The sequence below is a fragment of the Miniopterus natalensis genome, chromosome 1 (genome assembly GCF_054644295.1).
Source record: "Miniopterus natalensis isolate mMinNat1 chromosome 1, mMinNat1.hap1, whole genome shotgun sequence".
NCBI lineage: Eukaryota > Metazoa > Chordata > Mammalia > Chiroptera > Miniopteridae > Miniopterus > Miniopterus natalensis.
Window position 1 is genome coordinate 87,072,991 of NC_142081.1, and position 16,746 is coordinate 87,089,736.

At 35.3% G+C, this 16,746-nt stretch overlaps 1 long non-coding RNA gene across 1 annotated transcript in view; it reads right to left on the minus strand.

The window, feature by feature from the left end:
• Positions 1-2,261: 2,261 nt before the first annotated feature.
• LOC107524409 (uncharacterized) overlaps positions 2,262-16,746 on the minus strand; it is a 59,320-nt gene continuing 44,835 nt past the window's right edge. Inside the window, exons 2-3 of the long non-coding RNA XR_001601971.2 lie at positions 7,739-7,809; positions 2,262-3,851 (exon numbers count right to left, since the gene is read on the minus strand). This is a non-coding gene — a long non-coding RNA (uncharacterized LOC107524409). The remainder of the gene's footprint in view (positions 3,852-7,738; positions 7,810-16,746) is intronic.

Consider the following 16,746-nt stretch of genomic DNA (forward strand, 5'->3'; position numbering starts at 1 on the left):
CAAGATGGTGACTTGGAAAGAAAAGGTACAGATACGCTAGGAGAGCCTGGGACCTGGCAAGTAGGCACACACAACACAGAGAAACACGTTCTTGTGGACATGTGAGGATGAGCTGAAAAGGTTCAGCTGCAAGTGAAGAGAAATCCAGCAAAAATCAGGTTTGATATTCAGATTATAGACCCAAATAGTAGGCAGTTAGGAGGAGCACAGTGTAGGGAGAAAAGAATGGTCTTCAGGTTTTTGCAAACCCTAAATGAATTCTAAAGCTTCCATTGACCATCCACTAATTCATCTATTCAACATTTTCTACAACCTTCTATGTGCTCCAGTGCTGTACTAGACATGTGCCATGCCTAAATACTGTCAGCAAAGTATGGTTTTCTATGCAGGAGTCAGAATATGATGAAATAAGGAAATTATTATCTGTTATGTATTTACAATGTGCCAGGCACTTTCATATTGAGGAATTAACCTTCAAAACAATCCTGTAGATGTTATTATGCCCAATTCTGAAGAATGGCAAAGAAAGCACATTTCATAAAAGTAGGATAAAGAGGGATAAAGCCAGAGTGAAGATGATCATCCATGGGACCTATATGAGGTACAACCTGAGTCTCTGCTTACTTACCTGTAAAACAGATGATCCCTATCTTGGAGGACAGTTGTAAGGAGGAAATTGCATTAAATGGCAAATATGAAAGTCAATAACCCAGGGTTTAACACCTGGCAAGTATTCTGAAGTGTGTCTTCTACATTGCCATCAGAAATCTTACAAGAGGCATATGGCTGAGAGGCTGACAGGACAAGATGGGGCCTGGACAGGATAATATACAATCCCTGTACTGAGAAAAACTGATGTGGATCATTCTGGCCACAGCTAACATGCCTCAGAAATCCCAGGCTCAGCCACCAATCCTGAGGGGCCTGGAAAACAAAGTCAGGAGTGAGTAGAAAGCAGGAGATTAGTCATTAGCACAAAGCAAAAGCCCAGTCACTGGAACTGAGGCACCAGGCTAGGGAAGGACTGGTCAGATGACAAGGGCATTGCTGCACTTGAGCAGGGCCTGTAGCATCAGCCCTGCCAAGAGGAAAGTCATTGTGAAAATTCATACCCCTGTATTCCCATCTCCAGGAGTTATGACTCTCAGTTCTTCCTTCGACCACTCAGCAACTGCTCAGCTGTCTGCCTGTCTCCAGCCTTGTTTCCCAGATCCCATGGACTGACCCTCTGTCTCTGGCACTCCCTTCTCCCAGCTGATGCTAGCTAGGTTCATGGTAAGCTCACTCAAAGCTGAGTCATCCAAAGTTGAGGACCCCTTGAACTGCTCCATGAGTCACCAGACCTATGGAAGGCTGAGCCTGCCAGTGGGAGAAGTGGCTCCAGATGGGGAAGGAAGTGACTGCAGACATAGATAGCAGCAGGCACTTCCTTCAGGGATACTCTACCCATGCCTAGAGGACATGGTTGGTATCCATCTCCATCTCCATCTCCATCTCTCTGTATCTCTCACACATACATGCACACACACTATCTTCTCAAGTCATGGATATGATATTATGGTATCTAGCCATACTGCTCCATAGGAAGATCTCTTCTTGCCCTTGGCTTCTGCATACTATGTTTTCTTCGTATGAATGAATGAAGATGACTCCAGCCTAGAGTTTAAAAATAAAAGTTCCTCACCAGGCCAGGCATAGCTCAATGCTTGAGCATCAACCTAGGATCCAGGAGATCACAGTTTGATTCCCAATCAGGGCACATGCCCTGGTTGCGGGCTCGCAGCCAATCAATGATGACTCTCTCATCATTGATGTTTCAACTCTCTCTCCCCCTCTTCCTTCCTCTCTCTGAAATCAATAAAGATATATTTAAAAAATAAATAAATAAAACTTTCTCTGACTCCTATTCACTAATTGTACCATAAGTCAAGAGTAGGGAAGAGAGTTTGTTTTGTGTCTACCTAATTCATGCAATAGGGTCTGGATTCCATTACAGAATCATCACATTTCTCTCGGTTTGAACTCCTACCCAGAATCTACTCTAGGAAATTTGCTTCCTTGAACACCCACCAAGTTCCCACTAATTTTCTACTTGAACCTATGTCCACAAAGTATCATTAGAAAATGTTTTTAGATATGGAATCAGAAAGGATATGAGAGCAGAGAAGGGTGTGTGTCAATATTTGAGTGGTAGACCCAGAACAGAAATTATGAAAAAGTTATGAAGAATTCCCATCTTTCTTTAGAACACCATTTGCCATACCTCTGAATTCAAATTCTTCCACTTGATCAGGGCTTAGATTAAAACCCTTCCCTGATCATTATTAATAATTTCTTCCTTTTCAGAAGTCCCTTAGTCTTTATATTTTTGTCTTATCAAGCTTATTACTTTGTACAGGGGTGGATCCAGGTTCAATAAGGCCTGAATTTTAAACACTTAAGGGGGACCTCTTTAGGAAAAATAAGGGGAAGTGATTAGTACAAAATTACATATGAAGATGAATGTTTATTTAGAATAAGGAAATCACAACAAAATAAAATTTTTAACAATTTAATGAATACAACAAGCATTACAAAATCTAGAAAAATAACATTTTCATTAAGTAACTACTTGTTGGAATTACTTAATTGTAATATTTTCTATAGAGAAAATGGAAAGATAATTCAGTCTTTACTCTGTAATATTTGGTCACAATTGTTTTATTGTTGATAACTGAAATAAATAAAACATACATCTTTACATATACAAATACTCTTTGTCATACCGCCACCAGATTGTCCCTAGATACCTACACATTCTGTGTTTTTATGCAATTACCAATGATAAGAAAAAAATGTATGGTGTATGTATAATTGTATAACTATTTATGCTGTGTTATTGAGAATATTCCTGACTTCAGATAGTTCTGTTTTGACCAGGCACTGCCAAGAATCAAACCCTCTGTTTACAGTTTTTCATGTCTGATTAGAAGAATTTTCCTCAGACTAGCTTTTGGCTCCACGCACTTCAAACTTTGTGTTCCCTCCAGTAGCCACCTGCTTCCTGTGCTGAGTGCCACAGGGCATGTTTCTGCCATGATAAAGCCTCTGTTCTATACCCTTATGCCATGAACATCCAATGAGTTAGCATAGGGGGTCATGAGACATTTCTAGAAATCACTCCTATACTTGTGCAGCTGGTAATAAGTTTATTCTAAAATGAAGTATTTGTGAGTCCCATAAATATATTTAATAAACTCATCTGTGTTCTCAATATAACTTGTTTTGCTACATCTCAAAAATATCCTTAGCCATGCCAACAGGTAGGAAGTAAGAGAGGAAAGAGACAGTTTAACTAACTGCAGGTTTTTATAAAATCTCACTTTTGCAAATTTTACAAAAATGTATGACCACATAAGTAAGTATGTTCATAGAGTCTCTCCCAACCTAGAAGTGGTCCCCGGAAGTGAGGGGCACTAACACTTGAGCTTCAATCACTTCATGCTAAATCTGCTTCTGCTTTCACTTTGTATTATAATAATTTATGCCCTTATCTAATAGTGCCTTCTATATTTGAGAGCACTTTCACATTTCCAGTTCCTGATACAGTTCTTTTCACACAGAAGAAACTCACTGAATTTTGTTGCATTAACTAAGTAATTCATATACACTAATGGGCAAGTTAGTGTAACCTGATCTCTCTCACAACACAGTTGAGTGTGCAGAGGAATTCCAGGATGCCCAACTAGAGGTTGGGCCTTCTCCTTAGAGAGGGCACCAGTCAGTAGCTTTAGTCTTGAGTTTCTCTGGAACTTAGGTCTTCTTTTCTTCCCCTGGTCTCAACGAGGTCAGACTTTTCTGGGTGAGGATTTCTGTAAGGATCATAATTTATTAATTTAAATAATAAACACGTCACTATAATTTAAAATAATGTTTACACTAAGATATTGCTTAATTAAATTATGACACATCTATAAAATGGAATAGCATGTTAATATGCATGAGATAGAGCTATGACTTTGAAATGGAAAAACATCCAGGGTATATCATTAAGTGGGGAAAAAATGCTCCACTCCAAAATCATTACCAGTTTAAGCCTTTCCAATAGCATTTTGTCCTCCCACCTTGCCTGCTCAGATAACCCCACTACCACTCCCTTTCTGCAATCTCAACTGAACTTTCGGCCCACTGACTTCTCCACTTTCTCCCAATCTTTTGCAACTTCCCTCATATCCATCTTGAAATCCATGACCCATTATTTCAACTATTCTCTTGCCAATATTCTAAGCTCCCTGACGCTTGTACCTTTGTCCCCATTTTTTCAATTGTAGCAAAAAATAAATAAAACTCACCATCTTATCTATTTTTAAATGTACAATTCAATAGCATTAAGTACATTCGTGACATTGTGCAGCCATTACCACCATCCATCTCCAAAACTCTTTTCATCTTGCAAAACTGAAACTCTGAACCCATTAAACACTAACTTTCCATTTCACCCTCCTGCTTGTGCCTGGCAATCACTAGTTTACTTTCCATGTTTATGATGGTGAGTACTCTAGGTATTTTGTGTAAGTATAATCATATACTATTTGTCTTTTTGTGACTGGCTTATTACATTTAGCACAGTTTCCCCCCCCCAGTTATCTTGGAGTTTAAACTATGCAAAAAAGGTTATAATGTTTTCATGCCGTACATATTTGGTTTTTTAAAATACAATTGTGACAAATAATCGAAAGAATTAAGAAATGCTGCACTTGTGATCCATACAAAGCACCAACATTTTGGGTTGTATGTAAGTTAAAGAAATGCCTCAAACACTTTAAAAAATACTGTAGTAGCTAATACAAAGAGGCATGCCTTAGGTGGGAATAGGGATGCAGTTTAGAAAATTAAAAAATCACCCTGAAACTACTCAATTTCTTCAAAAATCACTGAGCAACAAAAGTAATATTGAACTTCCATACTGACAGTAAAGTTCTTCCACAATGTAGCATGTGTCGGAATTGCCTTCTTTTTTAAGACTCAATAACAATCTATGATGTGTATATATCACACTTTGCTTATCTGGACACTTGTGTTGCTTCCATGTGTCATCTAGAATTTCTATTTTCTTTTTTTCCAATATCTATCTATCATCTATCTATCATCTATCTATCTATCTATCTATCTATCTATCTATCTATCTATCTATCTATCTATCTATCATCTATCTATCTATCATCTATCTATCTATCATCTATCTATCATCATCTATCTATCATCTATCATCTATCTATCTATCTATCATCTATCTATCTATCTATCTATCTATCTATCTATCTATCTATCTATCATCTATCTATCATCTATCATCTATCTATCTATCTATCATCTATCTATCTATCTATCTATCTATCTATCTATCTATCTATCTATCATCTATCTATCATCTATCTATCTATCTATCTATCTATCTATCTATCTATCTATCATCTATCATCTATCTATCTATCTATCTATCTATCTATCTATCTATCTATCTATCTATCATCTATCTATCTATCTATCTATCTAGCTAGCTAGCTAGCTAGCTAGCTACCTCTCTAGCTATCTAGCTATCTAGCTATCTAGCTATCTAGCTATCTATCACCTATCATCTATCTATCATCTATCTATCTATCTATCTATCTATCTATCATCTATCTATCTATCTATCTATCTATCTATCTATCTATCTATCTATCTATCATCTATCATCTATCTATCATCATCTATCATCTATCATCATCATCTATCATCTCCATTTAGTTCATACATTGTTTTCTTGACCTTCTCCTTTAGTTCTTTGAACATCTTTAATACAGTTGTTTTAAATCTTTGTCTAGTAAGTCTACCATCTGGTGTTTCTCTGGGACTTTTTTTTTTTTTAATTTTTTTCTTTGAATGATGATACTTTCCTGTTTCTTTGTATGCCTTGTGATTTGTTGTTTAAAACTTGACATTTGAATCTAATGATGTGGTAACTCTGGAAATCAGTTTCTCTCCATAGCCGAGGGGGATCTCACATCTTTTTTGAATCTGCACCTTTTTCTGGGTATGTGTGGTAACTTTCTAAGTGTCCCCATATATTCACAGTCACAGTTGATTTTGAATAATGTCAGGCTCCCAAAGGAGGAAAAAGAGAAAAATAAAATGGGAGGAGGCACTGGCTCTCTAAATGCCCTGAAAATCACTTCAGCCAAAGAGGAAGGGGCTTGCTACAATGGCTTCCTGGTCTCTTTGTTTGCACCTCTGTGATCAGAAGCAGCAAGTAGCAACCAGAACACAGATCCCCAATGTTGATCACCCTGACTCCTGAAAGCTTCTCAAGCTGCTCAAGCTGCTCTAGGATCTCGAGCATATCGGCTTCCCAGGGAGGGCAGGATGTGGGGGGCAGAGAGGTGGAGCAAGGGTAGCTGATACCATGCTATGTGCTAAAATTGATTGAATTTAACCACAATTTACTGTCCAAGCCTTCCCCTGGAAGTTGCTAGATTCCAGAGTTCCAAAATACTTATATTGAACAGATTCTGCCAGTGCAGTTGTCTAGGTAGGGGGACATATTCCTGGTGCTTCCTACTCTGCCATCTTCCCAGAATCCTCTCTGTGCCTTTCCTTTTAATTACTTGGCAAAACTTCAATTTTGGACCAATTCAGTTGCTTCTCTTCTACTTGCTTGCAATCTGGCAGTTGAATCTCACTACAGAAAATCATTTTACTGGATAGATCACTAATCAACTGAAACCTACACAATTCCAACCACTCTTTCTCAAAAAAGTTGTATACACTTCATTTTATTCTTACTCCTTTTTCCATTTAAAATTTTTTTATTTATTATTTTTTAGAGAGAGGGAGAGAGGGAAAAAGAGAAATATTGATTTGTTGTTCCACTTATTTATGCATTCATAGGCTGATTCTTGTATGTGACCTGACCAGCGATCAAAACCCACAACTTTGGCTTCTCAGGATGATGCTCTAACCAACTGAATACCTGGTTAGGCACTTTTTTTCTTTCCTTTTAAAAAATATAAAATATTTTAAACACTCTCTAGAATATAAGTTCTATGAGGCTAAAGATTTTGTTGTTGTTTTTTGTTCAGTGCTCTATCAATAGTTCTTTCTTCTTTAAAGCAACTTAAAAAATTTTTTTTTTATTGTTAAAAGTATTACAGATGTCACCTTTTATTCCCCCATTGACCCCCTCCACCCCACACTCGCCTTAACCTCACTATTGTCTGTGTCCAAATGTTATGCATATATGCATATAAGTTCTTTGGTTAATCTCTTCCCGCCCCTCCCCCCTTCCCTCTTAGATTCACATCCCTAGTTCTTAACACAGCGTGGCACATGCTAGATATTAATTTTGAATAAATAGGCATAGAGAAGTACATAAATTAAAACAGAAAACACTTATATGCTGTATCAAATTTGGACACATTACCATATTTGCTCTGCATTTTTCTTTTAAGAAATTAAATACTGCAGATAAAGTGGGAGCCCCCTATGTAAGCTTCCTGGATCCTATTCACCTCACTCCATCACTAACATAATTTTGTCGGTAATTTGGTGTTTATCTTTCTCATGGAAGTTTTTGTGCTCTACTACATATTTACCCCATAATAATGTATAGGATTGTTTTGAAGTATTATAAACTTTATATAAATAACACTATATTCTACATAATCATCCTACATTTTTTTCCTTCTACATTGTTTTTCAGATTAATCCATGTTCATACCTGTGGTTCCAGTTTAAGTTGTATAATGTTCATTTTTGCTTGCTTGTATCACGATTTGCTTATCCATTTTCCTATTGATGAAAATTCAAGTGACTTTAAGATTAATAGCACTGCTATAATGAACATTCCTGTACAAATGTGCTATGTGACAGTGTCAAAAGTTCCTCTACGAAGGACCTGCATCTAGGGCTGGAATGCTGGGACGTTAAATTAACAGAGTTTGATCTCCACTAGACATTGTCAAATTATTCTCCAAATATTTTGTACAAATTAACATTTCCAACAAAAATATTTAAAAGTTCTCCTTGCTCCACATCCAAGTCACCATTTGGTATTGTCAGGCTGTAAATATTTTTCTAATCTCATGATATGAAATGGCAACTTATTTTTTATTTTGCATTTCTCTGATTACTAGTAAAAGTTGAACAGTTTTTCATTTTTTGTTGGTCATTAGGCAATCCTTTTCTCTAAATTGCCATCTCATATAACTTTGCCTATTTTTAAAAAATGAAGACTTTATTTTTTAGAGTAGTTTAATGTTCATAGCAAAATTGAAGGGAAGGTACAAAGGTTTCTCATATACCACACATTCATTATTAACACCCTACCCCCAGTAAAACTGGTACATTTGTTACAATTGATGAGCCTACACCAATCCTACATTATCATCCAACATCCATAGTTTCCATTATGGTTCACATTTGGTGTTGTATATTCTATGGGTTCGGACAAATGTGTAACAACATGTATCTATCACTAGTCTAAAAATCCTCTGTGCTCCACTTACTCATCTTTCCCTCTCCCCACCAAAGAAAACCCTTTGCCAATTTTTTTTTATTGAACTATTTCTTTCTCTTTCTCTCTTTAATTTTAGACAATCATTATATACTATGAAAACCCCTTGTCAGCTATATGTATTATAAATATTTTCTTTCAGTATGTTTTACCTTAACTTTATTTATAATAACTTTTATAAAGGGGTTTAATATTTTATTTTATTTTATTTATTATTTTTTAAAATATATCTTTATTGATTTCAGAGAGAGGAAGGGAGAGGGACAGAGAGGGATAGAAACATCAATGATGAGCGAGTCACTGATCGGTTGCGAGCCTGCAACTCGGGCATGTGCCCTGACCGGGAATCGAACCTGGATCGCCTGGATCCTAGGTCGACGCTCAACCGCTGAGCCATGCCCGGCCGGGCAAAGGGGTTTAATATTTTAAAGGAGTCAAATTTATCAATTCTTTCCGATTGCTTTTGTATATGTTTAAGAACTCATCTCCTTCAGGTCTTAAGGACATTCTTTTATGCTATCTTCTAAATTTTTTAAAAGCTGCTCTACAAATTTAGTTTTTAATCCAGTCTGGAAAATGAGGTAAGAATTACATTTTATCTTTTTTCATACAGATAACTAATTTTTCCACCACCATTTTAATACCCCACTGATCAGTAATGCAACTCCTGACAAATATTAAGTTTCCCTGTATTCATGGAACTGAGCTCTGTATTCTATCCACTGGATACCTTGTCTATATCTGTGCCCAAATCACACTGTATTAACTATTATAATTTTATAAAAAGTACTGTTCTCTTCCCCACCTTGTTCTTCTTTAAAGGTATTTTGGCTATTCTGTCCTTTACCATATGAATGTTAAGGGCTCTTGTCAAGTTCTATATAAAACTCTGATGATATTTTAAATGGAATGAGATTTTAAATTGAATTTATAAATTAACTTGGAGACAATCACCATCTTTATTATAGTGAGTCTTACAATTCCCAAACATGAGTGTTATTCAGGACTTCTCCATTTACTTGAGACTTCTATTACTTCATTATTGAATGCTTTATTTTTTTCTAATTATCTTGCACATCTTTTTTTTTAGAAAGTTTTTTTGTTTTGTTTTAAATATATCTTTACTGATTTCAGAGAGAGGAAAGGAGAGGGAGACAGAGAGATAGAAACATCAATGGTGAGAGAGACATTGGTCAAGCCCACAACCCGGGCATGTGCCCTGACCAGTAATTGAACCCCGATCGCCTGGATCCTAGGTCGATGCTCAACAGCTGAGCCACGCCCGGCCGGGCATATCTTGCACATCTTTGTTGGATTTATCCTTAGATAAACTATAGATTTTGTAGTCACTGCACAAACTATTTTTTATATTGCTTTTCTAATGGATTATTAGAAATGTTATAGATTATGCTGAGCTCATATCCAAAAATCTAGACTCAACTTTCAAATTAGTTTTAGATTTTTATATTGGTTCATTACTGGAAATACTGTAACTTCTTAGGTTATTAAATATGCCTTTTGTCTTTTTTTCCAATTCTTGTACTTTTATGTTTTTATCCATCTATTAAATTGCCTAGAACCTCTAGTACATTGTTGAATAGAAGTGGTGACATGAAATACATTTAATTTTGTCCCTGACTTTAATGAGAATGCCTCTAAGGCAGGGGTGGGGAACATCTGGCCCAAGGGCAGTATATGGCGTGAGAAATCATTTGGTCTGGCCCTGCCAAGGCAACAGCAGGTCAGACTCAAAATTCAATCAACCTAGGAGCTTTTTTCATAGCTAATTTTTAAGTTGACAATTTTATATGGCCGGTAAATGATGTTATAAATATTCAAATGGCCCTTGGCAGAAAAAAGGTTCCTCATCCCTGCTCCAAAGTCTCATCAATAAAAACATTACTTAGATTTTGAGTATTAGGTAAAGAACCTTCTCTTGTATTCCTAGTTGGCTAAGGTGTTTCAAAATCATGACAGATGTTGATATTTTAATCAAATGATTTTTCTGGAATTACTGAAATAATCATAAAAATTTTCTTAATCTCTTAATGTAGTATATTATATCAAAATATTTTGGAATCCCTTCTAAAACCATCCTTCCATTCCTGAGATGAACCCAACCTGAACATAAACACTGCTGAATTTGATTTGCTATTTTATTTAGAATGTTTTGCCTCTGTGCTCGTAAAATGAGTCTATAGTTTTCTTATATTTTCCCTGGTCTCAAGAGTACACTAGGTTTAAAATTGAGCTTGTGGCTTTTTCCCTTGTCCAATTCCCTGAAATAATGTGTATAAATTGGAGATTATCTGTACCTTAAAGATACACTCAGCTGTAAAATCATCAGTACGTGGTGTCTTCTTCATGGGGAAGAAAGTCCTTTCTGACTACTGCTTTAGTTCATCAATGTATTAGGCTAATTATGCTGTCCAAGTTTTTATTCAGTTAATTTTTGTGATTTTTTAAATATAATTTTTATCTAAATATTTAAATTTTGGACATAAATTTGTTCACAGTAATCATTTATGGTTTAAAAACTATGTGTGCAGGAAGCCCCTTATTTCAATGCTAATAATATAAATCTGTGCCTTTTTTCTTTCTTGAGTCCTCTCATAATTTTTTAAGTTTTTTTCAAGTTATTAGTTTTCGGTTCTGTTTATCTCCTCTACTGTTCCTTTATTTTTTACTTAATTAATTCCTAGTTTTGAAATTATTTCTTTTATTTTACATTTCTTTAATTCATTTTATATTCTTTTTCTAGCTTCTTAATCCAATCACTAGTTTATTTTTAATATACTTTTTCTTAATAAAGGTGTTTCATGCTACAAATTCACCTCTATGCACCAGAACTGTAGCTGATTATGTATTATGTGTTTAGTGCTAAATGTAATCTCTGCTGTGATCTCTTCTTCAACCTTCCTATATTATTTAAGGTTCCAGCTTTATTTTCCAACAATGACGCAAACCCTTGCCTCCAGGTCTGCCAGCTACCTTTCTTTTGGTTAACATATCCATTGTTGTATCTTTCCCCACCCTTTATTATACACCTTTTATGTTTTTTAGACTCTTTTCTGGTAAGAACTGTATAGCTGGCCTAAAAAAATCCAATCTGAATATTTTTGTCTGTTAGAAGTTCAGACCAGAGTATTGACCAACTACTCTACTCTCATAGGCCAAATCTGACCTGAAATTTGTTTTTGTATGGCTTGCATGATAAGAATGGTTTTCAAGTTTTTCAAGGAAAAATGCAGAAACTGTATGTGGCTCACAACACCTAAAATGTTTATCTGATCCTTTAGAGAAAAAAGCTGGCAACTCCTGGTTTAATCCACTTGTGGTTTTTGTGATTATTGATATGTTACAAACATATCAATAATCACAAATTATTGTACTTTTATTGTTAGCATTTGTACTTTTAAATTATTGTTAACATTTGTACTTTTAATTTCCTATTATTTCATTTACAAATTTCTCCTTTTCTGTCTTCTATTGGATTAATAAGGTTTTTGATCCTCTTGTTTTGTCTTTCCACTTGTTTGGAAGCTATAGATTATATTCTTTTGATGATTACCACAGTATATTTTTTTAAGCAAAGTCTAAAGTTGTTCAGAGTTTTAACCTCCTCCCACTGAATACTTCCTATAATTTAGAGCTTCAGCATTATTTTTTATAACACCAAAAACTTTTCTAATAGTCAGTAGCTGATATACCATCTTTTAATTTCTATCAACATCTGTGCTCACTGTTATTGTGTATTCCACACTTTTCCTCTGGGTTCATTTTTTAAAAGTTTACCCTAAATCTTTCTAATTATGAAAACATCTATTTATGCATTTTAATAGTTTTTCTGAGGATAAAATTCTAGACCAAGAATTAATTTCTCTCAGGTCATGAAGACAATACTGTTTTCTCCCATCCACTGTAATAATGACAAGTCTGCTGTCAGTCTTGAGTGCTCCTTTGTATGGAATCTGCCTTCCATCTCTGATAGCCTTTAATATTTTTCTCTTTATTCTTGATATTCTTCAGTTTCTCTATGTTGTACACTTATTTTTATTCATCCTACTTGTGACTAGTGTACGTTTAATCTGAGGACTCATGCTACCCTACAATTCTAGGAAATCTCAGCTCCTCTTTCTTCAAATACTATTCTTCCATTCTCCTTGTTTGTCACTCTTACTAGGCATATATTGGGGAACTTGTGCCACTCCCTATTAAAATCCCTACTACTGGCACAACGTTGTGCTAATATTTCTCCATCATTCTAAATAAAAATTAAGATAAGTATAAATGCTGAAGTGCTTAACTATTATTCTATTAGAGCAAATCCTAGGTCAAAACTATATTGAGGCACATTAATTAAACCAGGAGCATTTAAATGATAAGATTACTGCAAAATCCCACTTATTACACCGTAGGACTAAAAATAAAATCATACATAGATTTTAATAAACTAAAAATCATAAAAATTTTTGAAATCTGAAATATATGTGAAAATAACATTACTATCCAAGACTATGATTTCAAACTAGTTATGAGAATTCCCTACTTTTTGAATCCTGAAGTCATTAAAAAGGGATCAATCCAGCAAAAGGATATATAACCCTAATAAACATATATGCACCCAATACAGAAGCACATAAATTTATAAAAACACTTCTAGAGGACTTTAAGGAAGAAATTGACAGAAAAACAGTCACACTCAGGTACTTTAACACCCCACTGACTTCACTGGATAGGTCTTCCAGACAGAAAAATCAACAAGGAAACAGTGACCTTAAATGACACACAAGATCAGATGGATTTAATCTACATTTACAGAACATTCAACCCCAAAGCTGAAGAATATATTCTTCTCGAGTGCACATGGTACGTTCCCAAAGATAGGCCACATGTTAGGACACAAAATAAGTCTCTATAAGTTCGAGAAGATTGAAATCATATCAAGCATCTTCTCGGATCACAGTGGCTTGAAATTAGAAATCAACTACAATAAAAAAACTAAAGACATTTAAACACCTGGAGACTGAAAAGTGTGTTTTTAAACAATGAATGGGTTACCAAAGAGGTTAAGAAAGAAATAAAAAACTTCCTGGAAACAAATGGAAATGAACACACAACTCCAAATCTATGGGACACGATGAAAGCAGTCCTGAGAAGTTCATAGCACTATAAGCCTACCTCAAAAAAACAGGAAAAACTTCTAATAGACTCTTTAACCCTACAACTTAAAAATTTAGAAAGAGAACAACAAGAAAAGTCCAGAGTAAGTAGAAGAAAAGAAATAATAAAGATCAGAACAGAAATAAATGACATAGAGACTAAAAAAACAATATGAAAGATCAATGAAAACAAGAGCTGTTCTCTGAAAAGATAAACAAGATTGATGAACCTTTTTTAGCCAGACTCATCAAGAAACAAAGAGAGAGGACCCAAATAAACAAAATTAGAGACTAAAGAGGTGAAATAACAATTAAACCAACAGAAATACAAAGGATTGTAAGGCAATACTATGAACAACTATATGACAGGAAGCTGGACAACCTGGATGAAATGGATAAATTCCTAGAGAAATACAAACTTTCAAAACTCAATCAGGAAAATCCAGAAAGTCCAAATACGCCATTAACTGCTGATTAAGTTGAAGCAGTAATCAAAGGGTTCCCAGCAGACAAAAGCCCTGGCCCGGATGGCTTCACAGGGGAGTTTTACTAAACATTCAAAGAAGAATTAACGCCTATCATCCTAAAACTATTTCAAAAAATCCAAGAGGAAAAAATACTTCCAATCTCTTTTTACGAAGCCAGCTTTAAGCCTAATTCCAAAACCAGATAAAGACACTACAAAGAAAGACAATTACAGGTCAAAATCCCTGATAAACATAGATGCTAAAATCCTCAACAAAATATTAGCAAATTGGACCCAGAAATATATTAAAAAGATCATACACCATGACGAAGTGGGATTTATTCCAGGGATGCAAGGCTGGTACAATATTTGCAAATCAATAAATGTGATACATCACATAAAAAAACTGAAAGATTAAAATCACATGATCATATCAATAGAGGCAGAAAAAAGCATTTGATAAAATCCAACACCCATAAAAGCTCTCAGCAAAGTGGAAATAGAGGGATCATACCTCAATATAATAAAGGCCATATATGACAAACCTACAGCAACATCATACTCCATGGGCAAAAACTAAAACCATTTCCTCTAAGAACAGGAACAAGACAGGGGTATCCACTTTCACCACTCTTATTCAACATAATACTGGAAGTCCTAGCCTCAGCGATCAGACAAGAAAAAAGAATAAAAGGCATTTAAACTGGAAAGGAGGAAACAAAACTGTCATTATTTGCAGATGACATGATATAGGACATAGAGAATACTAAAGACTCCACCAAAAAACTACTAGATTTAATAAATGAATTCAGCAAGGTAGCAGGATACAAAATTAACACCCAGAAATCCATGGCATTTTCATACACAAATAATAAACTCTAGGAAACAGAAACTAAAAAAACAATCCCATTTACCACTGCAACTAAAAAAATTAGATACTTAGGAATAAACTTAACCAAAGATGTAAAAGACCTTCACTCGGAAAACTACAGGACACTGGAAAAAGAAATAGAGGAAGATACAAACAAATGAAAAAATATACCATGTTCATGGGTTGGAGGAATTAACCATTAAAATGTTCATACTACCCAAAGCAATCTATAAATTCAATGCAATCTCTATTAAAATATCAACAGCATATTTCACAGATCTAGAACAAACACTTCAAAAATTTATATAGAACCAAAAAACACCTCGAACAGCCATGGCAATCCTGAGAAAGAAGAACAAAGTTGAAGGGATCACAATACCAGATATCAAGTTTTATTACAAAGCTACTGTAATCAAAACAGCCTGGTACTGGCACAAGAACAGACATATTGGTCAGTGGAACAGAGAAGATAACCCAGAAATTGACCCATTCCATTATGGTCAATTAATATTTGATAAAGGAGGCCAGAATATACAATGGAGTAAAGACAGTCTTTTCTGTAAGTGGTGCTGGAAAAATTGGACAGGTACATGCAAAAAAATGAAGCTAGACCACCAACTCACACCATACACAAAAGTAAATTCAAAATGGATAAAAGACTTAAATGTAAGACATGAAACCATAAAAATCCTAGAGGAAAACATAGGCAGTAAAATCTTAGGCCTCTCTCATAGCAATATGTTTGCTAATACATCTCCTAGGGAAAGAGAAACTAAGGAGAAAATAAACAAATGGGACTGCATCAAAATAAAAAGTTTCTGCACAGCAAAAGAAACCATCAACAAAATGAATAGAAAAGGGAGCCTACTGTATGGGAAAACATATTTGCCAAGGACACATCAGATAAAGGGTTAATATCCAAAATATATAAGGAACTTATACAACTTAACAAAAGGAAGACAAACAATCCAATTAAAAAATGGGCAAAGAACCTAAATAGAAAGTCCTCCAAAGAGGACATACAAATGGCTAAGAGACATATGAAAAAACGCTCAATGTTGCTAATCATCAGAGAGATGCAAATTAAAACTACAATGAGGTATCACTTCACACCTGTCAGAATGGCTACCATCAACAAGTCAACAAACTACAAGTGCTGGTGAGGGTGTGGAGAAAAGTGTACCCTAGAACACTGCTGGTGAGTATGCAGACTGGTGCAGTCACTATAGAAAACATTATGGAGTTTCCTCAAAAGATTAAAAATTGACCTGCCATTTGACCCAGTGGTCCCACTTCCAGGAATATATCCTAAGGAACCCCAAACACCAATCACAAAGAACTTATGCACTTCTATGTTTATAGAAGCACAATTTACAATAGCTAAGACTTGGAAACAGCCCAAGTGCCCATCAGTAGATGGGTGGATAAAAAAGCTGTGGCACATTTATACCATGGAATACTATATAGCTATAAAGAGGAAGGACCTTTTAGCCTTTGGCACAGCATGGAGGGAACTAGAAAGTATTATGCTAAGTGAGATAAGCCAGTCAGAGAAAGACAAGTACCACATGATCTCACTTATATGTGGAATATAATAAACAAAATAAACTGATGAACAAAGTGGATCCAGAGACACACAAGCATGGAACAAACTGAGGGGTGTCAGAGAGAAGACGGGGAGAGGTGTGTGGATGAGGAGAGATTAATCAGGGAA